The following is a 26,957-nucleotide window of genomic DNA, read 5'->3' as shown; positions in this document are numbered from 1 at the left end:
CCCCTGCTTCCTCTCTCACCCGATTACTGTAATAACCCCCTATGGAGTCTCCCTTTTGCCCTTCTAGAATCTTCTCAACACAGCAGCCACATTGATCCTTTTAACCATAAATCGGATCATGTTTCTGCTCAAAACCTCCTGCAGCCCCCATTTCACTCAGAGAAAAAGCTGAAGTTGCTACAAGGTTCACAGGACCCTCTTTGATCAGAGCCCTTGTGTGGGCTGAATAGCAGCGCCCCAAAAGATGGCCATGTCCTAACCCCTGGGACCGGTGAATACGTCACCTTACATGGGAAAAGGGTCTTTTGATGATGTGATCAAGTTAATGATCTTGAGAGGAGGAGATCATCCTGAATTATCTGGGTGGGCCCTAAGTGTGGTTTCAAGTGTCCTTATAAGAGGGAAGCAGAGGGAGATTTGACCCCAGAAGAGGAGAAGCCTCTGTGACCACAGAGGCAGAAGTGGAGGGGCCATGAGCCAGGGAAGGCGGGCGGCCTCTGGAAGCTGGAAGATACGGGAACAGACTGCCCGGGAGCCTCCGGCGGGAACCAACCCGCCCCACACTTTGATTTTAGCCCCGTAAGACTTGTTTTGACTTCTGACCTCAGGACACCACAGGAAAATAAATTACTGATGTTTTAAGCCACTAAGTTTGTGATGATTTGCTACAGCAGCATCAGAAAGCAAATACACCCCCCTCATCTCTTTGACCTCGTGGCCTAGTCCCTACTCCCTTCCTTCTCGTGGTGCCTCCCATTGGCCAGGCACTTGCTGGCCTTGGGGTGTTTGCTCCGGCTGACCTCTCTGCTGGGAACACCGCCAAATGAACCCATGGCCAGCTGTCTCACCTCAAGTCCTGAGAAAAGCCACCTTCTCCAGGAGGCCCACCCTGACCACTCTATTTAAAAAGGCAGCCCACCCCATCCTTCCACCCCGAGCACTTCCAAAATCCTTTCCTTGCTCTGCTTTTCATAGCACTTACAGGTATCACTTTGAGCACAGCACGCCAGTGACTTGGTAGCCAAAGCCAGGTACCCCTGATGATAAGCTTCCAAAGTGATAAAGCATAGTACTTAGAGCATGATTTGCACGTGCATGTGGAAAAGACCCGGAGGGGATGGAACAAAGACACCACCAGGGATGGTCTCCAGGCGGTGGTGTTCTAGATGACTGCTGCAGTCCTCAAGCTTTCCTATATTTTCAAAAATTTCTGCAAAAGCTTAAAAAGTGCCATTTTCATTTTTTTATTATGAAAAATGGCGAGCATACACAAAAGCGGACAGAATATTATAATGCATCTCTACGTACCTGTCAGCCAGCATCTGCAATGGTCAACTCATGGCCAGTCTTGTTTTGCCTACATCTCCACTCACTCCTCTGCATCCCCATCCTGTATTATTTTGAAGCAAATCTCGGACATCATACTGTCTACAAACGATAAGACCCCCCGAGGCTAACTCCACTTTGTTGCTATAAGGAAAACGCCTGGGCCTCCATCATATCTTGGAGGGCAGAATGGGCAAACGGGCAGTACAAGATCATATCAGGTTCCCTTCCAGCCACTTTACCCAGTGAAAGATGATTGAGCTGTTGTGTCAGCCAAGAGGGCTCTGCAACGCCAGCCTGGAGACCCATTTACTTTTCATTTATTGTGGTAAAATACACATCACATGAAGTTTACCATTTTAATCATTTTAAAGTGTATACTTCAGTGGCATTAAATACATTCACCATGTTGTGCAACCATGACCATTATTTAGTTCCTGACCTTTATCATCACCCCAAAAGGAACCCCCCACCCATTAAGCACCCACTTCCAGTTCCTTCTTCCCACCAGCCCCTGGAAATCACTTGTCTGCTTTCTGTCTTTATGGATTTACCTATTCTGGACATTTCTTTTCTTTTTTTTTTAATGAAAAAAAGAACTTAAAAAAATTTTTTTTTTGGCCACACCGCGTGGCTTGCAGGATCTTAGTTCCCCGACCAGGGATTGAACCTGTGCCCCCTGCCATGGAAGCCCAGAGTCCTAACCACTGGATCACCAGGGAATTCCCTCTGGACATAAATAAAATGGAATCATAGCCTATGTGGCCCTTTGGGTTTGATTTCTTTCACTGAGCATGTTTACAAGGTTCACCCGGGTTGTGGCGTGTGCCAGAGTTTCATTCCTTTTTATGGCCGAGTGACATTCCATTGCATGGCTGTGCCACCCTGCGTTCATCCAGTCGTCTGTCTATGGACACGTGGGTGGTTTCCACCTTTTGTGAATAGTGCTGCTATGAACATTCGTGTCCAAGTTTGTTTCATGTATTTAATATTAAAGAGGTAAATGTTAAGTCCTACCTAGAAGAACAAAACACCAATTGCTCAAGTACAGGAAAGTTCTGTGCCCCACATCTGGAGTTTTCCTGCATTCCATCTCAATAAGGACCGACGGTGTGATGCAGTTCTTGGGGAAGTAGATGCACGAGTGCAGTCATTGGAGTATCTTTTACTCAGCTTGGATCAGAGACCAGAAGCGCATTGGCTGTTTACTGTTGGAGGTATAGCAGTGTCTGGAGAACAAGTCTCTCTTTACCGGAAGTACCAGCCCCATGGTGTCCCGGCTGATCGGCCACAACCATTGAGGCATTACGAGTTCCACAGGAAAGGTAAGGCCTTGGGTTCAAATCCCCGTCCTGCTGCTTCCCGACTGTATGGCCAAGTTTGTTACTTAACCCGTCCAACCCTAGTGTCCACTCCCTATAATGGAAACCTCCTAGGATGGTTGTTTCAGAGGAAATAAGATAATGTGGCCAAGCCCTCCGGCGTTACCTGCCACTTGGAAGATGCTCCACGGACATTTGCAGGGGCCCTGGGATGCTGGAACGACCAGCGGAGGTAGCTGGTGTGGGCCCAGGGCTCCAGGATTACCTGCTGAGCCCCACGGCTTTGTTCCTCAGGTTGAATGTGCTTTAGGCAGAAACAGATCATAACACAAAGCAGTTTCCTCTTACAGCTTGATAAAGAGGATCCAGGGAGAGCAGGAAAACAGGCTGGGAGTGGGGAGAAAACCCACGCTCAGATAACAGCATGTGATACCACGAGTATCACAAAATATGCTCGATCCAGCCAAAATCGTGTCTGCAATCAGGCTGATGAGAAGTCCTTGCACAAAAATAGCACCCTTGGAGATAAGAGGATGTTTCTTATTGGGAGAATTTTCTTTTGGGTCTTCACATGGAGAGTTCACCGGCGACTCTGGAGGGAATTTTGAGGAGAAAAGGCAATAAAAGTGATGAAGAGGCTGGAGGGCCTGATTATGAGCAAAGATGAAACGACAGCCATAGCACAGATTTTGGGGAGACACGGCCTCATCTGGCAGATGTGAAGGGTCCCAGATGGAAGGAGAGGTTGGGAAAGTCTGGGAGGATGTAAGTAGGAGTAAGGGTGTGATATTATGAAAAGAAAGTGATAGGCTGTGGATCAAGATGATTTCTGGGCAAAGAGCCTGTTTAGGAGAATAATAGCATCCCAAGGGCTGTAGACATGCTCCATGGCTCGATACAGCTAACATTTGACAAGATCAAAGTCTTAGAACCTGCCCTGTTGGAAGTGGCCACCTCCTCCCCAACTCAGATGTTTCATCTCCAGGCCCCTTGTCTCTTTCACAAGTTTGGAAATGCCGTGTAGGTTTGCAGCCCAGGTCTTCAGGGCGGTGGCCGGGGCTCTGGCCTGTGAACACAGGCTCAGAAGAGAGCTTAGCAAAGAGGAGCAGATGCATGAGCCTGCTGGAGAGCATCTTTATCCACCCAGGGAGCGAAGGATGGATGAAGGACCAGATGAAGGGGATGCTGTTGGAATACCGGGGTCAACAACCAATGTCCTTCTGGCCTCCGGTCTGAGCCGAGCACACACTGGGCTGTTTGCTCCCAGGCCAGTTTCTTTGATTTCCATGGCTCCTCTGCCCACGGGGTCATGATGTCTCAACGTTTCCGGCTGACGAGGCACTTTCATGCCTATTACCTCCTTTATCATTGTTACTACTTGAAGCTGACCTTCAGAGCGGCAGAAGTATTCGCATCATCTTCTCTGGTCCCTCGATTTGCTGGTGAGGAAATTGAGGCCCTCAAAGAACAAGTGACTTGATCAGAGGCAGCCAGCACTCCCAGACCTTTTTGCACGTATAACACAGAGACCACGGTGCACGACTCCATGCCCGTGACACCTACGGGGCAGCACTTCGCTGAACTCCAGAAGGCTGCCTCTGGGAGGAGAAGTGGGTGGCTGTGGGTGGACAGGGGTTGGAGAGAGATTTACTCTATTCCCCTTGTGTACATTAACAATTTTTTAAAAATTTATTTATTTATTTTTGGTTGTGTTGGGTCTTCGTTTCTGTGCGAGGGCTTTCTCTAGTTGCAGCGAGCGGGGCCACTCTTCATCGCGGTGCGCGGGCCTCTCACTATCGCGGCCTCTCTTGTTGCGGAGCACAGGCTCCAGACGCACAGGCTCAGTAGTTGTGGCGCACGGGCTGAGTTGCTCCGCGGCATGTGGGATCTTCCCAGACCAGGGCTCGAACCCTTGTCCCCTGCATTGGCAGGCAGATTCTCAACCACTGCGCCACCAGGGAAGCCCTAAAATTTTTTAAAAATATATTTATTAGTTTTTGGCCACCCCACAAGGCTTGCGGGATCTTAGTTCCCCGACCAGGGATTGAACCCGGGCCCCAGCAGTGAAAGGGCCGAGTCCTAACCACTGGACCGCCAGGGAATTCCCCCCTTGTATACACTTTAAATTCGAGGCTATACACATGTAGTACTTATTCAAAAATAATATTTAAAAGAAAGAAAGAAGGAGGGGACTAGGGTACCTGGGACAAAGGTGCTCCCTTTGGGGGGGGAGGCGCTGACCTCAGAGAGTGGGGTGTGATCACGAAGGCCAGTGTCAGGAATTTGAGTTCTATCATGGTTAGCTGTGTGGCCTTGGGCAAGCTATTTAACCTCCCTGGGCCTTTGTTTCTCAGGCCCTACCTCAGGGCTCTCCTGAGGGGCAATGAGTGAAGCGCTTCAGTGGTGCCTGGCAGACAGACCCCTCTTAAGATCAGGTACTTGTCCATGGAGATGGGCGCCACGGGAGGGCTCTGAGCAGAGACGTGACTTGCTCGACAGCTTATGCTGTCACAGGGTCCCTCTGGCTGCTGTGTGAAGGGGGGTCAAGCAGAGACCAGGGAGAGAGGAGACCAATTAAGAGGCTTCGGCCTCCATCCAGGTGAGAGGCCAGTGGCTGGGGCCAGCAGGAGCAGTGAAGGTGGTGAATGTATTTTGAGAGTCTGGCCAATGGGATTTTCTGATGGATTAGACAGGGGCTGTGAGAGAGGGGCCGGAAGAGAGGGCTCAGGGGCGACCCCAGGGTTTGGGGGCATGGCACCTGAGATGGGGAAGCCTGTGAGAGGAGCAGGTGTGGGGCATGGAAGCCTCGAGATGCCTGCCCCATATCCACCTGGAGATATGAGTGGGAAGCTGATGGCCTTAAAGCCCCAACGTGGGGTGAGCTCACAGAAGGTGTGAGTGTGGATGGAGAAAAGAAGAGCCCAGGCCTGGGCCCTGGGGACCAACAACCTTAGGGACTAGGAGAGGAGGGGGAGGGGGATGGGGGAAGGGGAGGGGGAGGGGGAAGGAGAAGGGGAGGGGGAAGAGGAAGGCTGAATTATTCCTACAAGCCTTTATTGAGCACCTACTACGTTCCAAGCCCCGTGGAGGCCCTGGGATGGGGATGGAAAGCCCAGGCTCTGCACTTAGGAGCTTCCAGGCTGATGCCTGAGGCCAAGGAGCAAACCGCTGTCCTCAGACTTGGTATCAACCACACCGGGGCCCAGTTCTGGGGCTCAAGCGATAAAGAGAAGGGCATCTAAACCCGACTGTGTATTGAGAGAGGCTTCCCAGAAGTGGGATGCTTGAACTGGGCCTTAAAAACAATCAAGCGCAGGAAAGGGAGGAAGAATGGTCCAGAAGAACCCACAAGAGAGGTGTGAGCTGAGAACCGCAGATGTTACATGGGGTCCGGGGGGTCCGGGGGGCCCTGGCTGGCGGAGTGTGAGGCCCCTCGGGCTTGGGTTTGATCCCAAGGGTTGTGCGGCCACCATGTCAGGGGTCGTTGGCCAAATCCAGCTACAACCTGTTTTTGTACAACCTGAAGACTAACGGTGGTTTTCACCTTTTTAAACGCTTAGGAGGGAAAAAAAGCAAAAGAAGAACGCTATTTCATGACACGTGAAAATAATATGAAGTTCAAATGTCAGTGCCCATAAATAAAGTTTTACTGGGACAAGCCAAGCCCATCCTTACGTACCGAACAAGGGAAAGCAGCTGTGGCAGAGTGATGGTCTCAACCGGGTGGTGGGACCTGTGGGCCTAAACAGCTGGTTGTCTCGTCCTTTACAGGACGATTGTGGGGCTTTGGGATGACAGACGTGGTGAAGAAGACAGAAGTCGGGCCCTGGTGGAGTTTCCATCCGGGTGAGGCTGTCCCAATCCAGAAGGTGCCCCTTTCTGAGAGGAGAGACCATTTGGAACATGATCCACTCCTGCTTCTAGAACTTCACCTGTCCATTTTCCCAGGAGAGAGTCAGCCCTCACGAGGGAGGCTGCAAGCTCCTAGCCGGGCCCCCTCCCAGACCCCTGGGAGAGGCAATGAGGCCGCCGGGGACCTCGGAATGTTCTCTCTGGCTGGCGTTCACGTGGTGGTCAGCGGTCCAGGCGGAAGGGACCGCACGGGTCCTGGGGCTCCATCTCGGAGCCCTTCCCCTCCCACTGGTAGAAGGAGAGGCCCTTTACCCAGGGTCGGGTTTCATTGTGTTGCTTTTCCTTCAAAAGCAAACAGTTCATTCAAGTTGAATGCGGGTGTAGAACCTTGTTCTGAGGGGCGAGAGGCCACCTCCTGCTGCTGCACGGCACGGACCCATGTGGCTCCCGGAGTCCAGCCCTGGTGGCTGGTGGATAGAGACTGAGCTATCCAGCCTGAGAGCCCTGCAGCCCTGCGTGGAGCCCTCGGCTCGGCTGACCTCTAACCTCAGAGTCATTTAGATCCTGGCGGGCTGGCTAAGAGCAAGACCAGAGCCAGCCTGCTGGGGTGCAAACAGCCCTCTGCCACTTAGCAGCTGTGTGACTTTGGGCAGCTCAACCTCTCTGTGCCCCGTGCCCCCCAGCTTCCATAAAATATGGTTATAATAATACCGACCCCACAAAGCTCTTATGAGAATGAAATGGCTTAGTGTTTGTTCTTAGAACAACGCCTGGCACCGAAGGCTCTGTAAGTTCTTGTCACATAAACTAAATCAGGGAGGGCGAGAGCCTCAGAGGGACTCCGGCTCTCTCGTCTCCCAGGTCCCAGAGCGCTCGGTCACTGTGCTCTTCTGGCACTTAGCAAATTTTTTTTTTTGTGGCACACTGCACGTCTTGCGGGATCTTAGTTCCCCTACCAGAGACTGAACCCGGGCCCTTGGCAGTGAAATTGTAGAGTCCTAACCACTGGACTGCCAGGGAATTCCCTAGCGCTTAGCTATTTTTTTTTTAAATTTTATTTATTTATTTATTTTTGGCTGCGTTGGGTCTTTATTGCTGCGCAAGGGCTTTTCTCTAGTTGCGGCGAGCAGGGGCTACTCTTCGTTGCAGTGCATGGGCTTCTCATTGCAGTGGCTTCTCTTGTTGCAGAGCACAGGCCCTAGGCGCATGGGTTTCAGTAGCTGTGGCATGCGGGCTCAGTAGTTGTGGCTCACGGGCTTAGTTGCTCCGCGGCATGTGGGATCTTCCCAGACCAGGGCTCGAACCCATGTCCCCTGCATTGGCAGGCGGATTCTTAACCACTGCGCCACCAGGGAAGCCCCACTTAGCTATTTTTAACTCATATTATTGTTATTGGGTCCAGGGTGGTCACTGCTTTAAATCTCTGCGCCGCACACACTACCTAGCACAGCATCTGGTTCATAGTGGCTCTGGATGAAGGTTTAATAAATGAATAAGTGAATGAAACATCCCTCTTCTCCCACATTAATAGACTGCTCCTGGAAAAATGAATCCTTAAGAAGCAACCTTTGACCCTGGCAGCTGGGTCCCGTACTCGTCCACCGGGGCAGCTGGGTCTGGTTGGGAGCTTGTAGGGTCACTGAGTGACCCTGGAGGGGAGTACGAGGGCCATGCAGGTGCTTCAAGTGCAGGCAGGTGGCTGGTGAGTGGCTTGGCTTCTCAGAGGCTGAGGCTTCCAATCCGCCCGGTCCTGACCTGCTGACCCCAGGAGAGAAGCCAACAGTGGGTTCCCCAACACCTGCCAGGACAGTGGGACCCATTCTCCCTGAGTAAGTCCTAGGATGGGCCGGGTCATTAGAATTCTAGGGCCCAGGTGTGCATTTGGTCCAGGGAAGTTAGACCAGCAGTTGCAGGATGCACGAAGAGTCCAGAGAGGCAACTTTTACTCCCTGACAAGTAACTGGAGGTACTGGTGGGGGAAGGAAACCACTGGGAACCAGCTGAAGTTGCCTATTAGGGAGATAAAGGCATCTGTGCGTCTTCATCCTTTGACTCAGGATAGCCAGTTCCCCATGTCCCCGGTACCCAGCTCAGCCCCACCCCATCTGTTCACACCTTAAGCGGCATCCAGAGGGGCGGTCCCTTCTGGGACACCCAGAAACAAGGAAAAGCTTGCCCGGCAGGCTCCTAGCCCCACCCCGCCACTGTCACCTCCCGACGCCCCTCTCTGCTCCCGGAGGCTCAGACATTGCATTTAAGGGCATGGAACCAGCTAGCCAGAGGCAGGCAGAGGCCTGGCATGATTGCCTTGGCCGGTCTGCAGGTCAGTCATCGGTGAGGAAGGGGGGGCGACAGATGACCCCCTCTGACAGCCTCCGGGCTCTCACATTTAAAGGCATGATTGTGGCTGCTACGAAAAGCCTTAGACAGGCTTTGGGTGGCATCGAAGGGCCTGATCAGGGTCATCGCAGGCTGGGGGAGAGATCTCCGTGCTCTCTGGCATCAACAGTAGGAGTCAGAGGCCTCCCTGTGAGCGGGTCCCATCTCTCGCCATCCTCGCCTTCCCCCAGCCATGGGCGGGGGAGGTGTGGCTCCAGAGTCCAATCTCAGCCAAAACAAAGACCAATCACTGAAATATTAGACATTGCACCCTTTTTTTTTTTTTTGATTTTCAAAATCTGAATTTTTATTTTTTTATTAATTAATTTTTATTGCGGTATAGTTGCTTTACAATGTTGTGTTGGCGTCTACTGCACAGCAAAATGAATCAGCCACACATATACATATATCCCCTCTCTTTTGGGTTCCCTCCCATTTAGGACACCACAGTGCATTAAGTAGAGTTCCCTGTGTTATACGGTATGTTCCCATCAGTTCTCTATTTTTATTTATTTATTTATTTATTTATTTATTTATTTATTTATTTATTTATTTATTTATTTAGGGCTGTGTTGGGTCTTTGTTGCTGTGCGTGGGTGGGCTTTCTCTAGCTGCGGTGAGCGGGGGCTACTCTTCGTTGCAGTGTGTGGGCTTCTCACTGTCGTGGCTTCTCGTTGCGGAACATGGGCTCTAGGCGCGCAGGCTTCAGTAGTTGTGGCACGTGGGCTCAGTAGTTGTGGCTTGCGGGCTCTAGAGCTCAGGCTCAGTAGTTGTGGCGCACGGGCCTAGTTGGTCCGTGGCATGTGGGATCTTCCTGGGCCAGGGCTCGAACCTGTGTCCTCTGCATTGACAGGCAGGTTCTTAACCACTGCGCCACCAGGGAAGCCCCAGTTCTCTATTTTATACATGGTATTAATAGTGTATAGTGTCAATCCCAATCTCCCAACTCCTCTCACCGCGCCCTCCCTTCCCCCTTGGTATCCATACATTTGTTTTCTATGTCTGTGTCTCTATTTAGACATTGCATCCTTAATGCAGGACAGAATGGAGCTGACGCCTGCCTGGATGAAGGCTGTTGCATACATTTAAAGTCTGTATCTTTGGGAAAAACTTGGGAAATAAGCTTTCTTTTAAAGCAGTTCACGGACTTCCCTGGTGGTCCAGTGGTAAAGAATCCGCCTTCCAAAGCAGGGGATGCGGGTTCGGTCCTGGTCGGGGAACTAAGATCCCACATGCCTCGGGGCAACGAAGAGCCCGCACTGCATGGAAAGATCCCGCACGCCTCAGCGAAGACCCCACATGCCGCAACTAAGACTGGACGCAGCCAAAAAAATAAAGGAAGAAAAAATAAAGAAGTTCAGTCTCACTGTGACCCAAGCACTGTAATGTCAGCAGAGCCAGGCACACACTTGGCCCTGGAGGATCCCTGTTTGGGCGGGGTGGGCGGGGTGGAGGCCAGACATAGGCAGATAATGAACAACAATGTGTGGTCAAGATCTGTGACTGAATCACACGCAGGGTTGTGTGGAGCCCGGGGGACAAGGCTTTCTGCTGGAGGAGAGGTGGGGCACTGAGTCAGGGAAGGCTTTTTGGAGGAGGTAATGCCTGAATCAAGTGATACGGGATGAGTAAGTGTTTGGGAGTCGGGTGGGGGTGATGAGAGCATTCTGGGCAGAGGAGACAGAAAGAGCAGAGACCCTAAGGCACGAAAAGCATTTTGTGTGTGTGTGTGTGTGTGTGTGTGTGTGTGTGTGTGTGTATGAACTGTGTGGCTGGCATATTAAACGAGGAGGGGGGGTTACAAGGGATGAAGGAGGAAGGAGACAGGGCTGCATCAGGAAGACTGTACGTTCCTTGCTAAGGAGTTGTATTTGATTTCGTAAAGGATGGGAGTATGCAAAGGCAGGTGAGCGAAATGCCACATGTATTGTTTGGGTCTCTTTAGTTGCATATTACAGAAACCCAGTTCCAATCAGCTTGAGCACAAAAGAATGCGATCGACTTTCAAAAGTGAAATGTTTTGAGGATAGTGCTACCTTCAGGCAGAGTTGGATCCAGGTGCTCAGACAATGAGGACAAGAACCAGCCTCCCGCTGAAACCGACTAATTTATAATTAAAATAATTTATAATTAAAATTTATAATTTTAAAACTTATAATTATAATTATAATTTATAATTAAAATTTATTGGTCATTATAATGACTAATTTATAATTAAAATAATACCCAGGTTTCTTTTTATAAAAAAATTAATTAATTAATTAATTAATTTTTGGCTGTGTTGGGTCTTCGTTTCTGTGCAAGGGCTTTCTCTAGTTGCGGCGAGCGGGGGCCACTCTTCATCACGGTGCGCGGGCCTCTCACTATCGCGGCCTCTCTTGTTGCGGGGCACAGGCTCGAGACGCGCAGGCTCAGCAGTTGTGGTTCACGGGCCTAGTTGCTCCGCGGCATGTGGGATCTTCCCAGACCAGGGCTCGAACCCATGTCCCCTGCATTGGCAGGCAGATTCTCAACCACTGTGCCACCAGGGAAGCCCAATACCCAGGTTTCTATTCTTGGTCTTCTTATTCCTCTCTGTCCTAGGCCACACCTGTTTGATCACATGTTTGCCTAGTTAATAAGGAGTAGTGACGGTCACGTGCCTTGAGTCACAGCTTTCCAATAAGCATCACAGTTTATGTGATGTTCTGGGATATCTTCCAGGTCAAGATGACCTGTACAGATTATGTTGACACAGATGCCCCGGGTTCACAGACCACGGGTTCAAAGACACATAGACCACAGATGATTAACCCCAGCTCCTTTGTTCTTCCCCTTTAGAAATCCCTAACTCAGAGACCAAGTTGGAGTGGATCTGAGACTTGTCTCCCATTCCCTTGCTTGGCGCCCTGCAACAAAATCCTTGCTTTGTTGCAAACTCCCGCCCTCAGTTTGGCTTTCTTTGCTTTGGACGCATGAGCCCTTTGCGTGGATTAAGTGCTTTGTCTCTGCTTTCCTTCAGGTGGGTTTCTTTCCCAGGTGGGCACTCCTTCCATGGTGACAAAGGTGGCTGTCAGCAACCGCAGTCTTCCATTCTGCTGATCAGTGAGCCAAGCAGAGAAGCCGCTTGCTCCAGAAGTCCTGTGGCTGCTCTCATTGGGGGGGATCGAGTCACAAGCCCATCCCTGAACCAATCACACTGACTGATTTGCCAGGTTTGAGTCATGTGCCCGCCCCTGTACGCCGTGGATGGGCAGCCAAGTGGACTTAGGGGAGGGGTGGGGTGGCTTCCCCAAAGTAAAATGTGGGTGCTACGATCAGAAGAGGGGGAAATGGGGTGCTGGGCAGCTACAAACAACAGATGTCTAGTTTCATATTGTATGACTCCATTTATATGAAATGTCCAGAATAGGTAAATCCAGAGACAGAAAGCAGATTGGTGGTTGCCAGGGGCTGGGAGGAGGGGGAACAGGACTGATGGTGGTTTAAAGGGCAGGGGGTTTCCTTTTGGTGTGTTAAAAATGTTTTGGAACCAAATAGAGGTGGTGTTTGCACAACACTGTGAATGTACTAAATGCCACTGAGTTGTTCACTTTATAGTGGTTAATTTTATGTTATGTGAATCCCACCTCAATAAAATTCTTTTTAAAACCCCCAGAAAAATGGCATACCCAAATTACAAGAAGAATTTCTTTGAAGAGGCATTAGATGAAGAAAATGCGACTCTTACATTGGTTCCAGTTAATGAGGGAATTGTTGAAGACCGTCAAAGGGAAACAGGTGTTTCTTCAACTTCAGAAGTCAACGTGGAGGGACTTCCCTGGTGGTCCAGTGGGTAAGACTCCCTGCTCCCAATACAGGGGGCCCGGGTTCCATGCCTGGTCGGGGAACTAGATCCCGCATGCATGCCACAACTAAGAAGAAGTCTGCGTGCCGCAACTAAATGATCCCGCATGCCACAACAAAGATCCCGTGTGCCACAACTAAGACCCGGCACAGCCAAAATAAAAAAATAAAAAAATAAATAAATAAAAATATAAAAAAAGAAGTCAATGTGGAGCCACTGAATACAAATGATCAAGCTCATCCTCCTCAAACAAACGAAGAGTTCAAGGCTTGCCCCAAATCTAGTTGTAGTAAACCAGCTTAACCCTTGCCGACCCTGATGCCTCCAGTTAATAAAGCGAGTTGGGACACCTTATGGAACCGTACCGATGGCCAGAAAATAGGGGTTTATCTGAGACTCCTGAGAAAGATCAGTATATTCCTCAATCATCACAGGAGTCCAGATTGCAGTCGCGTTCAAGGAAACGCAAGATGGTGACCAATAGAACAAGTGTTCGGGAAAGTAGGACGAGTGAGAGCAGGAAAGGCCTATCGTGGTTGGAGTGATAACTTCAGCTCAGGAAGCCATGCTGGCAGCATGGTCAAGAATTGCTGCAAGAACGTTCAACCTGAGGCTGTGAATTCACAGCCCCTTCCCACCTCTGTTGAGTCCTTTCTGCCGCAAGCCTCAGTTGTCCAGTGGTGTGTGGTCCCTGGCAGACCGCTCTTGGCAGACACAGAAGGTTGGGTTCGCCTGCAGTTCCATGCAGGTCAGGCCTGGGTGCCTGACACTCGCCGGAGGGTGATCTCTCTCTTTATGTTACCTGCCTGCGCTTTCCCAGCCCCAGACCTAGAAGATAATATGTTATACCCTGAATGTGCTAAGAGGAATAAGAAAATTATGAAAAGATAAATTGCAATGGGGAAGAGGAAGAAACCTGGTTTGGACACACCAACATCATTGCTTTTAGATGGTCATGTCGGGAATTCCCTGGTGGTCCAGTGGTTATGACTTGGTGCTTTCACTGCACGGCCATAAAAAATAAAGGAAGTTAAAGGAAAAAAGGAACATAGAAGCTCCATGTCTTAATACAAAATAAAAGGTTACCAGAGGGGAAGGGGTGAGGGGTGGGTGAGATGGGCGAAGGGGCATAATTGTATGGTAATAATGGTAACTAAACTTATTGTGGTCTATTATTTTGTAGTGTACACAAATATCAAATTACTATGTCGTACATCTGTAACATAATGTTATATACCAATTTTACCTCAATTAAAAAAATGTTTATAGAAACAAACAAACGAACCCCAAACACAGTGGATGTCTACTCTCCAGGCATCCTGGGATGCTTCCTTATTTCACAGGGCCGCCTGGATGGTGTGACGCCTTTCCTTCCTTTTTTCCCTGTTCTTTCCCTTCTTAAACCTTAGACGGTTTGGGACTTGCAGTGAATTTTAAGCCAGAGGTGATTCTGGGTGTGGCCACTGGCAGAGCCACTGCCCACTGCAGCAGCCCTGGAGACCTGGGTGGTTGGTCCAAAAGCTGAGCTCATGTCTTTTCATGAGACCTGGTAGAGAGGGCTCTAGTGAGATGCCAAGGACGTCTTGTTCACCAGCTGTACCTGTTTTCCTCCCGGCTTTGGGTGGTGGACGGGAGCTGTACTCCGTAGGGTATGAGGCTGCAGCTCCAATTGGCCGGGAAGACTTGGAATGCCGGATTTCCATCATCGCTTGGCACTGAGGATGCACAGATGACGCCACTATGAAAGGGCTGGTCTTGGGGAAAAGCTATTGGCGCTGGAATTGTAAAGGGGGAAGAGGGTTTTGGCTCATTCTCTGGGCCTTTCCAAATCCTCCATGCTGGGGTTTGGGCAGAGCCCAGAGCTGCCTTGGGGCTCTCCCAGAATGAGCTTGCATTAGCTCCTTCAGGAATGGGAGTTTGAATCCAAACACTCCTCCTTGGGTTGCTCGGCACCAGCTGGCGGTGGTGGGATGAGGCCCTCTGGTCCCTGGCAGGCCTGGCCCTCTGGGCTCATCTGGCACAGACACGGGGAGCGGTCGGTCCCTCTGGCTGAGCTGTGCTCCCTGCTCCTGCCTTGAGCTGTGATGGGCTGATCTTAACCCCAGGGGCTGATCTCAGTGATGCTTCGGGGATTCTCAGGACATGGTTTTGGACCCGCCTGCATCACCTGTACCCGGTCATCTGGGGTTTAGGGTCCTGTTTACAATGCAGATCCTGCTGACTGGGTCAGAACCTCTGAGAGGGATTTTACAAACTCCGTTCGGGGATTTGTTCACCAGCTGATGTTAGAGAGTGACTGGAGGATGGGACGATGCTTTGCTCCCGAAAGCTGAGGATTTCCTACTTGTTTTACCTCCTGCCTGGACGTGCAGGGTAGGAATTCTTGCAGATGCTGGGCTCCGGCAGAAATATTACAGTGGGCCCTAGGGCCATTGGGCCTGAGTTTGAATCCGGACTCCGCTCCGTCACTTTCCAGCTGGGGCACTCCGGACCAACCACCTTGCTTCACTGGTCCCTGGTTTCCTCATCTCTAAAAAGGGGTCCCTCAGGAATTCCCTGGTGGTCCAGTGGTTAGGACTCTGTGTTCTCACTGCTGAGGGCCCGGGTTCGATCCCTGGTGGGGGAACTAATATTCCACAAGCCGCACAGTGTAGGCAAAAAGTAAAAAAATTAAAAAACTAAAAAGGGGGCTCTCGAAATTCATGTCCACCCAGGCCCTCCGAATATGACCTTATTTGGAACCAGGGTCCTTGCCTATGTCATTAGTGAAGGATCCCCAGATGACATCAGCCTGGATTTAGGGTGGACCCTAAGTCTGATGACTGGTGTCCTTGTAAGAAAAGGAGAGGAGGGGACTTCCCTGGTGGTGTAGTTGTTAAGAATTCACCTGCCAATGCAGGGGACACGGGTTCGACCCCTGGTCCGGGAAGATCCCACATGCCGTGGAGCAACTAAGCCCGTGTGCCACAACTACTGAGCCTGCGTGCTGCAACTACTGAAGCCCGTGCACCCTATAGCCCATGCTCCGCAACAAGAGAAGCCACCGCCGTGAGAAGGCCGCGCACCGCAACGAAGAGTAGCCCCTGCTGGCAGCAACTAGAGAAAACCCGCGCGCAGCAACGAAGACCCAACACAGCTAAAAAATAAAATAAATAAATTAATTCATTAAAAAAAGAAAGAAAGAAAAGGAGAGGAGGACACACAGAGATATACACAGAGTGGAAAAGACCATGTGAAGACAAGGCAGAGAGGGGAGAGATGTGGCCATAACCAAGGAAGGCCTGGAGCCCCCAGAGCTGGAGGAAAGCCAGAGAGGATTCTCCCCAACAGCCTTCAGAGGGAGCAGGGCCCGCCAACACTTTGATTTCCAGCCTCCGGCCTCCTGAACTGTGAGAGAAAGAATTTCTGTTGTTTTAAGCCACCCCGTTTATGGTCATTTGTAATGGGCACCCTAGGAAACAAAAACACTCCCTCGAAGGACAGTCATCACCTAGAGCATTTGACACACGGCATACAGAAGGGGCTCAATAAACATCCACTGTTATCACTGTGTAGACGGAACAGCAGGAGAGCTCAATACATTTTCAGGGGGCAGCCCGTGGCTCTGGAGAGGACCAACCTGTCAAAAGGAGCATCCCCAGTGCGTCCGGGGCACCGGCCCTGCCGGTGCACTGCCTCACTCCACTCCCTCCTGGCTTCCAGAGGCTGGAGCCCTGGCAGGGAGCCGGGAGGGAACAGGAGCAAGGAGAGGGCTGGGAAGGGCGGCCCTGGCCCAGGGTGAGGAATGCACGCCGCTGTGAATCATGGCATGCGGGCCAATGGCTGCCTGCTGACATATCACACCCCAGGGGCAAGACAGTGGTGACCTAATGCTGGTGTCAAACACTCAGGGCCCCTCCCAGCACCGCCCCCATGCTTCAGCGTTGCCCAGAGGGAGCTATCCCTACCCCACCCCTGCCCAAGTTTGTGTGCTCTTCCCTCCCCTGCACACACAGCAGGACAAGCAGACCGCCTGAGCCAAGACTTCAGTGGAGGTTTATTATTTGGATGCTTCGGAATGGGCGAGGCGAACAGTTTCCACTTCCCCGAGGGCAGCCGCATCGTCGTAAATCCTGGAATACGCACTGCACATCTGCCGCAGCTGCCCGGGGAGAGTGTGATGGGATGAGCTTCGCAGGGACTGTTCCCGGGGCTGGAGTCCCACTCTCTCCCGCCTCTGTCTATAAAAATAATGGCTTACAGATGGGGAAACTGAGGCCCAGAGCTGCTAAGGACCTGTTATACACCTCCAAATCAAAGAGCTTCTTGGCAACAGAGCTGGGATTGGAATGGAGAATTTATCTTGGGCAAAGTTCTGTGCTACTTCCTGGACCAGGGTCGTCATCTTCTCGGCCACTGCTGCAAATCTCGGCTCCCCTGCTCTTGGGTCCTGGAGGTGTACTCCCCCCCGCCCCACCCCCGCCCCGAAGGCAGGGCATTGTGGCTTCTGGGCTCTAGAAACAACTCTTATTTTCTTGGCCCTCACCTTCTGAAAGTGAGTATATCTTACCTTCAGCAGTGATTTTAGCTCCATGAATTTCCTCTGTGCCCACCCCACCTTCAGAGAGAAAGTTTTCCCGAGGCTCTGGATTGGGGTTCTTGGCCTCTGTATCACCACACGGCTGTGAGCAAGGATTTTAGGACAGTCTATCGAGACCGGGCATCTAGTATGGTGAAGGGTCCCTGAGTATCCGGGGCACACGCAGCCCCTAACCTGTGCTCCTTTCCCCAGGAGAGAGCTCCATGCTTCTCTGCTGGTGAGTCAAGTCCAAGTCGTCGCAAGGGCTTTGACAGGCATCTGGAACACCGGGCAGGGCCACTTAGAGCTCCCCAAGGCTTCTGCTTATTTATTTTACCATCATAACCTGAAGCCAATATTTAAGCATTACCAAGGCAACAGCCCAAATCTCCCAGCCCTTGGCCCCCAGCCAGTCCCACATGGAGGGGACAAGGGCAGGAGGGGAGCAAGGAAAATGAGTCAACCGTCCCCCCACCCCCCCGACCACCTGGGAAAACAGTGACCCAAAAAACAGATCCCAGCTTCTCTTACAGGGTAACTGTTCTTTTTGGGGGGCCTACGACTCGGTGCTTTTCACACAACAGGAAGAGAATCGAGCAAGACTCTGCCCCGGTATTTTATTTTGTTTTCGTCATTATGGTTGGAAACGAGAGGTTTTTCCAACTTTTTATTGAAGCATAATGTGCATGAGGAAAGTGGACAAGTTATAACGGTACAATTTTTTTTTTCCACAAAGTGAACTCTCCCTTTCACCAGCACCCCAACAAGAGCAGCCCTCCCAAAGGTCCCCTGTCCCCTCGTCACTATACCCCCAGGGTGACCATGATCCTAGCTGCTCACAGTTTTGCCTGTTTTTGTACCTCACATACAGGGAAGTGTACGCTATGTTCCATCTTGGGTTGAAGCCAACAGCATTTTTAGGTTCTAGGAGGTTCCCGTGGCCCTTCTCACCACCATTCCAGGGAGGAGAGAACGCAGAGGAGGAGAAGACACCTTCCCTGTCCCACAGGCCATGTGGGTGTCGCGACAGGGATGGAGAGCATGTAGAGAATGGGGTGGGCGTGGTCTGATATTAGAAAAAAACCACAGCATCCTTTTCCCTTGTGCTGTGGATCTCGAGTCTCCACCTGACGTGCATGATGGGAGAAAGGAGGGGGCCGCAGGGTCATAACAAAGCCTGCCCAGTGGGTCTCCAGAGCCCCCATTCCCAGAAGTCCTCGTGTCTCATGGCCGGACGCTGGGGGCACCCACATCTTCTTTACTGTCCGGTGAACCTGGCCACTGCAGGGCTGGCTCTGATCGCCCTTGTTTTTACGCCTGGTCAGGGCAGGGCAGGGATTACCCTAACCTGTGTGTCTAGGTGGGGTTGGCAGTCCTGGGCTCAGTACCCCTGTGTAGCCCCTGCTGCCGTAAGGATTTCACTCTCTGTCCCAGGATTGAGGAGGGGCTTCTTTTTCTCTCTCTCTCTCTCTTTCTTATTCGGGGGGGTCGGCTTGCGGGATTTTAGTTCCGCGACCAGGGATTGAACCCGGGCCCCCTGCAGTGGAAGTGCGGAGGCCTAACCACTGGACCGCCAGGGAAGTCCTGAGGAGGGGGATTTTTTTCTTGGTGCTTCACATCCCTTGGGCCAGTGAGTATCTGCAGAGAAGGAGCAGTTTTCAACATTTCCAAGCCATCACAGACTGCTGCCTTTGTGAAATACAATAACCATGACATAGGTGAGAAAAAGAAATGGAAGAAATAAAAGCCATCCAAAATACAAGCTCCCACTTCTTTTCTTATTATTAGACTCAATGGTCACAAAATTGCATTTCACAAAATATAATAGGACAAACCTAACGAGGGGCAAAAGGCTTATAGAAATTTCTGAGCGCTGACTCCCGATTTCTATACTTATTCCGTGGGCTGTGGGCATACTGTTCGCTGACCAACGCAGGTCTGTGGGCCACACTTGGAGCAGCCTTGCCTTAGACCGCCCTCTGCCCCGCCCTGGGCTGACCTTGAGTGGTCTCTGCTGTTTGCGTCTGCCTGGGGCCCCCTTCCCAGCTCCTTGCAGGCCCCGTCCTCTTCCTACTCCCGTGTATGTTGCTTTAGCGGAAGTAAAAGAGAGAGAAACCTCTGCCCACCTTGTACGAGACCCTAAGCACAGAAGCCTTGCTCTTTTCAGTTTCTTACAGATCCTTAAGAATTGCACCTTGCTTCTTTTGGCATCTCGTGGCTTCTCTGCCTTAGATGTGGGACAAGTTTCCTCTGGAGCTGGGTTGGAATATTATACCGCCGTCATGAAGACGGTGCCACACACCGATCCTCCCTCTTCCCTGGGCTCCCCCCTCCCCCAACCCACTGTATCCTGGCAGCCCAGTGCCCCCCTCCGGGAGATGCTGCGGGCATGGGAAGGGGGTTCCTGGAGGGGGTACGGGGCATCTCTGCCCCCTCCTTGCTTAAGAGTCTCTGTCCTGAGCTTGCCTGGTGGCGCAGTGGTTGAGAATCTGCCTGTCAATGCAGGGGACACGGGTTCGAGCCCTGGTCTGGGAAGATCCCACATGTCGCGGAGCAACTAGGCCCGTGAGCCACAACTACTGAGCCTGCGCGTCTGGAGCCTGTGCTCCGCAACAAGAGAGGCCGCGATAGTGAGAGGCCCGCGCACCGCGATGAAGAGTGGCCCCCACTTGCCGCAACTAGAGAAAGCCCTCGCACAGAAACGAAGACCCAGCACAGCCATAAATAAATAAATAAATAAAAATTAAAAAAACAAAACAAAACAAAAAACATCCACATATAAGACCCAGCAGTTCAAACCTGAGTTGTTCAAGGGTCAGCTGTATTGTTAGCCCCATTTTGCAGATGGTAAAAAAAAAGAGTCCCCGTCCTGTGGTTCAATCCTGAGCCCGCACGTCCTTGGCTTTTCCTTGAGGGAAGGCTCTCAGGATCCAAGTGGGCTGGCAGCTTTATCCCGGCTGAGGTCACCAGCAGGGACGTAACCAGGCCCTCCGCCCCCTCCGTCCTTGGTATTCCCGCAGGAAATCCGTGGTCTCAGCTCCTTTCGCTCAGGGACGTCTCGGAGACCGCTCATCCTCCCTCACCGTTGCGGGAGGGACAGCTTCCCTGTGACCATCCACGGTGTGACCCGCCCCTCCAGAGGGCAGCCCACGTGACCTCTCTGGCTCTAAGAGCCCCCAGCCCCACCTGACCAGAGTGTCACGGGTACGTGTGGGATGGTCAGGGGGGAGCAGTGCGTTTTCCACCTGCGATTGGTTTTATTGGGGCTTCTTTTGGGACAGATGGGCTCAGTGAGGACCCCGTAAGCCCAGCCAGAGACACATGCAGAACCAGTGGCATTGGGATTTACGAGCTGTCACCGGTCCTGCTGTGTACAAGTCTTCCTGCCTTTCCCTTTCCTCTCCTCATTTTTCTGCTTTTTTTTTTTTTTTTTTTTAATAACCCTGGCTGCATATTTTCTCTAAACCAAACCATCTGTTTACTAGCTTTTCTAAGCAGTAATAAAGACAGCAGAGACCCGAGAGCCCCTTGGGTCCAGGAACCTTCTCTGGCTGTCCCCAGGTGGCCCAAGGAAGGAGTTAAGGGCCCCGGAGTGGGGCCTGGAGGTCACGTGTCCAGCAGGGTCCTTTCCTTTCTACCTGAAGTTGCCTGTGCAAAGCAGTGTCTTCTTGGAAAGGGGCCGTGTCTGCCTCTCCACCGCCGCCTTTTGCAGTTGATCACAGGACAGTGGGGTCACCTGCCCACGGCAAGCTGCCTGCTGGATGCGGAGCTGGCGCAGAGGACCTGGGCAGTGAGGCTGCTGGGCCATCCGGGCTTCCCGGGCGCCAAGTTCTCTCCGAGGGAATGTACTGAGTTAGGAGGACGGGTGAGCCCAGGAAAACATTTCGACAACAATGCCGAGCGCCTAGGTGACAGAGGAAAAAAAAAAAAGAGCAGTCTGCTTGGGAACAGATCTCGGCCCTCACGTCCAAGGCCTTAGTAATTCAAGCAGCAGTGAGTGGCATAGTTACTTGGGAAAGTATGAAAAGTCAAATAACAATGTTCTCTTCACAGCTTTCATCATCGGCTTGCTGGGTTCCCAGTGCAGTCAGCCACCTAATCATAAACAGGGGTGCGCTCTGCCATCTGGCAGCCAGGGTGAGTGTGGTGCTGGCAGCTGGGACCCAGGCCCCTCCGTGCCAGGTGGACTCCATCACCAGGCCTGGTGTCAGCCGCGCGGCCCCTGGAAGCCCAGAATGTCCCCCCCACCCCCAGTCACTGTTGTCAGGGTGGCACCACTGCACACCGCTTGGAGTAGGAAGCAGCCAGGGAAGGCGCTGCTGACAGCACCATGTCTGGCCCAGCAAGCTGGCCGGAGGAAAGACAAAATCTTAGGTCAAAAAACCTCCACTTTGTTGTGTTATGTCGTGTCATTATTCTTATTTTTTTGGCCGTACGGCACGGCTTTGGGGATCTTAGTTCCCCGACCAGGGATCGAACCCGGGCAGTGAAAGCACTGAGTCCTAACCACTGCACCGCCAGGAAATTCCCTCGTGTTATGTTTTTTGTTGGGAGGGAAGGATGGGAAGTGAGAGGGAGGGTGACCAACGATCCTGGTTTATCTGGGACTGAGAGGGCTCCGGGCTACAGGACTTCAGGTTCTAAAACTGGGATGAGACGGTCACCTTGGTGGAGGGGACGCTCACAGCAGGAAAAGCCACGGGCTTCAGTGTCACATTCATGGCTCGCCCCTAACTCACTATTTGCAAAACTGGGTAACCTCCCCGGGGTTGATCTATAAAAAGGAGAGACTGACTATTGGGGGAGGAACAAATTCATCTCTTTACAGGCAGGGTAGATAACCTGACAGGGAAAGGGGGCAGGTCTGGGGACACAGGTGGCCTGTGGGGTGGTGACGACCAAGGAGACCTGGAGAAGAGGCTCCTCCCCTCAGCCAGCCCGTCACCTCCAGGCAAAATGCGGGCCCTGGGCTGCCAGACGTCTGATTTTTTAAAGAATTTTTTGTGAAAATTCCCAAATTCTGAAATGTTGGCTCACAAATTAAGGACATCCTGTAGAGGCCACACAAACACCTCCGGTTGCCAAGTTGGCCTCTGGGCAACCAGCTTGTAACCACTTCACTACACAATTTCTAAGTTTCCCGTCAGTTCTAAAGTTCAATGATTTTATTTAACCAGCCAGCCGTCCCCTCAGTTAACCGGAAACGAATCACATGGTTTACTTTGAGTAAGATATATAAGCAGATATATATGTTACAAAAGCTGATTCCAGGGGGTTCATTCTAAAAAGCGTTTTCTCCAAAGGAGGCATTATGCTTCCAGAAAAATCTCAAGGGAAAGTATTGCAAGCAACAGTAGTAGCTGTTGGATTGGGCTCTAAAGGAAAGGGTGGAGAGATTCAACCAGTTAGCGTTAAAGTTGGAGATAAAGTTCTACTAGAATGTGGAGGCACCAAAGTAGTTCTAGATGACAAGGATTACTTCTTATTTAGAGATGGTGACATTCTTGGAAAATATGTAGACTGAAATAATTCACTATTGAAATGGCATCATGTGAAGGTGCCCATTCCACTGAAGTTCTGAAATCTTTTCATGTAAATAATTTCCATGTTTCTTATAATAAACTAATGATTTTTTTTTTTTAAAGAGGTTTCTGCAAACTGTCCCAAGTTGGTCTACCTCTCCGTTGATTTAGGTGCTGTGGATCAATATTGTTAAGATGTCTATTATAACCTAGATGAACCTGGAAAACAATCTGCTCAGTGAAAGAAGCCTGACACAAAAGGTCACATGTTGTATGATTCCATTGATATGAAATATCCAGAAGAAGCAAATTCATAGAGACAGAACGTTGATTAGTGGTTGCCTGGGGGAAGGAGCGATGGGAATTAACTGCTAATGGGTACAGGGTTTCCTCTTGGGGTGATGAAAATGTGCCGGAATTTGATAGTGGTGATGGTTACACTATGTCGTGAGCATACTAAAAACCACCAAACAGTACACTTTAAAATGGTGAACTTTATGGTATGTAAATTATATCTTAATTTAAAATATACTGTCAAGTTTTTAATTCTCAGATTGGTCTGTAGATTTTATGCAATCTCAGTCAAAGTTCCAGCAGGCTTTTTTGGGGTAGAAATTGACAAACTGATTCTAGAATTCAAATGGAAATGTAGTGGACATAGAATAGCCAAAACAACTTTGAAAATGAAGGGCGAAGGAGGAGGTCTCACACCACCTGATTTTAAGCCTTGTAAAGCTACAGTAATCAAGACAGTGTGGTATTATCATAAAGACAAATAGATCCGTGAAGCAGAATAGAGAGCCCAGAAATAGACCCAAGCAAACATGGACAACAGATTTTCAACAAAGGTTCAAAGGCAATTCAATGGAAAAAGGATAGTCATTTTAACAAATGTTCTGGAACAACTGGATATCCATATGCCAAAAAAAAAAAGAAAAAAAAAAAAAAAAAACCTTGATCCATACCTTGCATCATTTAAAAATATTAACCCCAAACAGACTTAAATGTAAAACTTAAAACTATAAACTTCTAGAAGAAAACACAGGAGAAAACCCTGTAATCTCGGGTTAGGCAAAGATTTCTTAGATATGGCACCAAAAGCACAATCCATAAAATAACAAATTAAAAAATTGAGCTTATCCAAATTTAAAAGTTCTATTTTTTTGAAAGACACCGTTAGAGACTGAAGACAAGCCACAGACTGGTAGAAAATATTTACAAATCATATGTCTGATAAAATATATAAAGAACTTTCAAAAGTTAAGAAAACAACCCATTAAAACATGGGTGAAATATTTGAACAAATAAATAATGCTTATTTTGTTTAATAAGCTTGTATTTTTCTTATTGGATGGTCAATAAGCATATGAGAAAATGCTAAAATCATTACTCATTAGGGAACTGCAAATTAAAACCACTATGAGATACGGCTACACACCTATTAGAATGGCTAAAATTAAAAAGACTGATGATGCCAAGTGATGGAGATGAGGAGCCACTGGAACTCTCATATATTTCTGGTGGGAATGAAAAATAGTACAACCACTTTGGAAGATAGTTTGGCAGTTTTAAAAAGAGTTAAACATACACCAGCCTTATGACCCAGCCATTCTACCCCTAAGAATTTATCCAAAGGAAAAGGAAATATATGTCCATACAAAAACAAATGTTCATAGCAGCATTATTTATAATAATCAAAAACTGGAAACAACCTAAGCCTCCATCAACAGGTGAGTGGATAAATTAATTGTATATCCGTACAATGAAATATTGCTCAACAATTAAAAAATGAACTAGTGATACATGCAAAAACATAGATGAATTTCAAAATAATTATGCCGCATGAAAAAAGAAAAAAACCCACACATACTTATATTAATTTGCTAGGGCTGCCATAACAAAGTACCACAGATTGTGTGGCTTAAACAACAGAAATTTATTTTCTCACATTTCTGGAGGCTAGAAGTCTGAGATCATAGCACTGGCAGGTCTGGTTTCTTCCCAGGCTTCTCTCCTTGGCTTATAGATGGCTCTCCTTCTGGTGTCCTCACATGGTCATCCCTGTGTGTGTGTTTGTATTCTGATCTCCTCTTCTTATAAGGACACCAGTCATATTGGATTAGGGCCCTCTAATGACCTCACTTTAACTTAATTACCTCTTAAAGACACTATTTCCCAGTTTTATATTTTACATTTGTTCAATTTTTATGTTTTAATATATATTTTTAACGGCCGCACCATGCGGCATGCGGGGTCCTAGTTCCCCAGCTGGGGATGAATCTGCACCCCCTGCAGTGGAAGCATGGAATCTTAACCACTGGACCGCCAGGGAAGTCCCCCTGAGGTCGTGGGGGTCAGGAGTTCACCATATGAATTTGGGAAGGGGGGTACAATTCATTCCATAAAATACTGTATGACTTTTTTTTTTTTAATTAATTAATTTATTTATTTATTTTTGGCTGTGTTGGGTCTTCGTTTCTGTGCGAGGGCTTTCTCTAGTTGAGGCAAGCAGGGGCCACTCTTCATCGCGGTGCGCGGGCCTCTCACTATCGCGGCCTCTCTTGTTGCGGAGCACAGGCTCCAGACGCGCAGGCTCAGTAGTTGTGGCGCACGGGCTTAGTTGCTCCGCGGCATGTGGGATCTTCCCAGACTAGGGCTCAAACCCATGTCCCCTGCATTGGCAGGCAGATTCTCAACCACTGCGCCACCAGGGAAGCCCCTGTATGATTGTTTTTATGTAAAACTCTAGAAAATGCAAGCCAATCTATAGCGACAGATCAGTGGCTGCCTGGGGATGGGGAAGCAGAAGCGGTAGGAGCAAGAACTAATAAGGGGTCTGAGGAAACTTTTTGGCGTGATGGATATGTTCATTAGCTTGATTGTGGAGGTGTTTCCGTGGATGTATAAGTATGTCAAAGGTTTTCAAATTGTACACTCTAACTATGTGCTGTGTATCACGTGTCAGTTATAACTTATATCTTAATCAAGCTATTTTTTAAAAAAAAGCGATTTCAGGGGTTTAATTTTCAAAGGCAGTCTCCTCCAAGTGTCCTGGGCTTGGTTTACTTCCAGCTCTGTCCTGTCCACGGCTGTCTACCACCACCCTGATGGTTGAGAGGGTCTCGCCCTGCAGCTCACCCCCTCTAAGCCATGCTCCACAGCACATACTTTCCTGCAGCGCACGCTGGCCTTTCCGTCCCTCACGCAGACCAAGCACCTTCCTCCCCCGGAGAGGATGCTGCCTCCCATGCCCACATGTTCACCTCTTCCTCCTGCTCCGGGTCTCAGCGTCAGTCTCTGCTTTTGCAGTCCCACTCCTGGGCATATATCCGGAGAAAACCATAATTTGAAAAGATACTTGCACCCCCATGTTCATTGCAGCACTATTTACAATAGCCAGGACACGGCAGCAACCTAAGTGTCCATCGATGGAGGAATGGATAAAGAAGATGTGGTACATCCATACAATGGAATATTAGTCATAAAAAAGAATGAAATAATGCCATCTGCAGCGACATGGATGGACCTAGAGATTGTCATGCTGAGGGAAGTAAGTCAGACAGACAAAGACAAATATCATATAATATTGCTTATATGTGGAATCTAAAAAAAGGTACAAATGAACTTGTTTACAAAACACAAATAGACCCACAGACGTAAAAAACAAACTTATGGTTACCAGGGGGGACTGGGGTGGGGATAAACTGGGAGATTGGGATTGACATATACACACTACTATATATAAAATAGATAACTAGTAAGAACCTACTGTATAGCACAGGGAACCCTACTCAATACTCTGTAATGACCTATATGGGAATAGAATCTAAAAGAGAGTGGATATATGTTGTATAACTGATTCACTTTGCTGTACAGAAGAGACTAACACAACATTGTAAATCAACTATACTCCAATAAAAATTAATTTAAAATATATAATAATCTCTAGGTCAAACAAACAAACAAACCTCTGTTCTTGGCAGAATTTTAAAAATGTCCTTCCCCATTCTATGTCCTAAACCCTGGAAGCTGTGAATATGAGGAGACATCACATCACTCTTGCTGTTGTGTGATGTTCTATGACACAGCTGACCTTAAGATGGGAAGACACAAGCCCTTAAAAGCAGAGTGCTTTCTCCAGCTGGTGGCAGAAGAAGTCGAGGGCTGCAAGG

The 26,957-nt window shown here is 49.6% G+C and overlaps 1 pseudogene; it reads left to right on the top strand.

Moving 5' to 3' along the window:
* The first annotated feature begins 3,957 nt into the window (after positions 1-3,957).
* LOC118879995 lies at positions 3,958-13,596 on the top strand (annotated as a pseudogene).
* The last annotated feature ends 13,361 nt before the right edge of the window (positions 13,597-26,957 follow it).

Source organism: Balaenoptera musculus, chromosome 1 (assembly GCF_009873245.2).
Source record: "Balaenoptera musculus isolate JJ_BM4_2016_0621 chromosome 1, mBalMus1.pri.v3, whole genome shotgun sequence".
In the NCBI taxonomy this organism is placed as follows: Eukaryota; Metazoa; Chordata; class Mammalia; order Artiodactyla; family Balaenopteridae; genus Balaenoptera; species Balaenoptera musculus.
The sequence above is the reverse complement of the archived record's forward strand: the minus strand, read 5'-3'. Positions and strand labels throughout refer to the sequence as shown.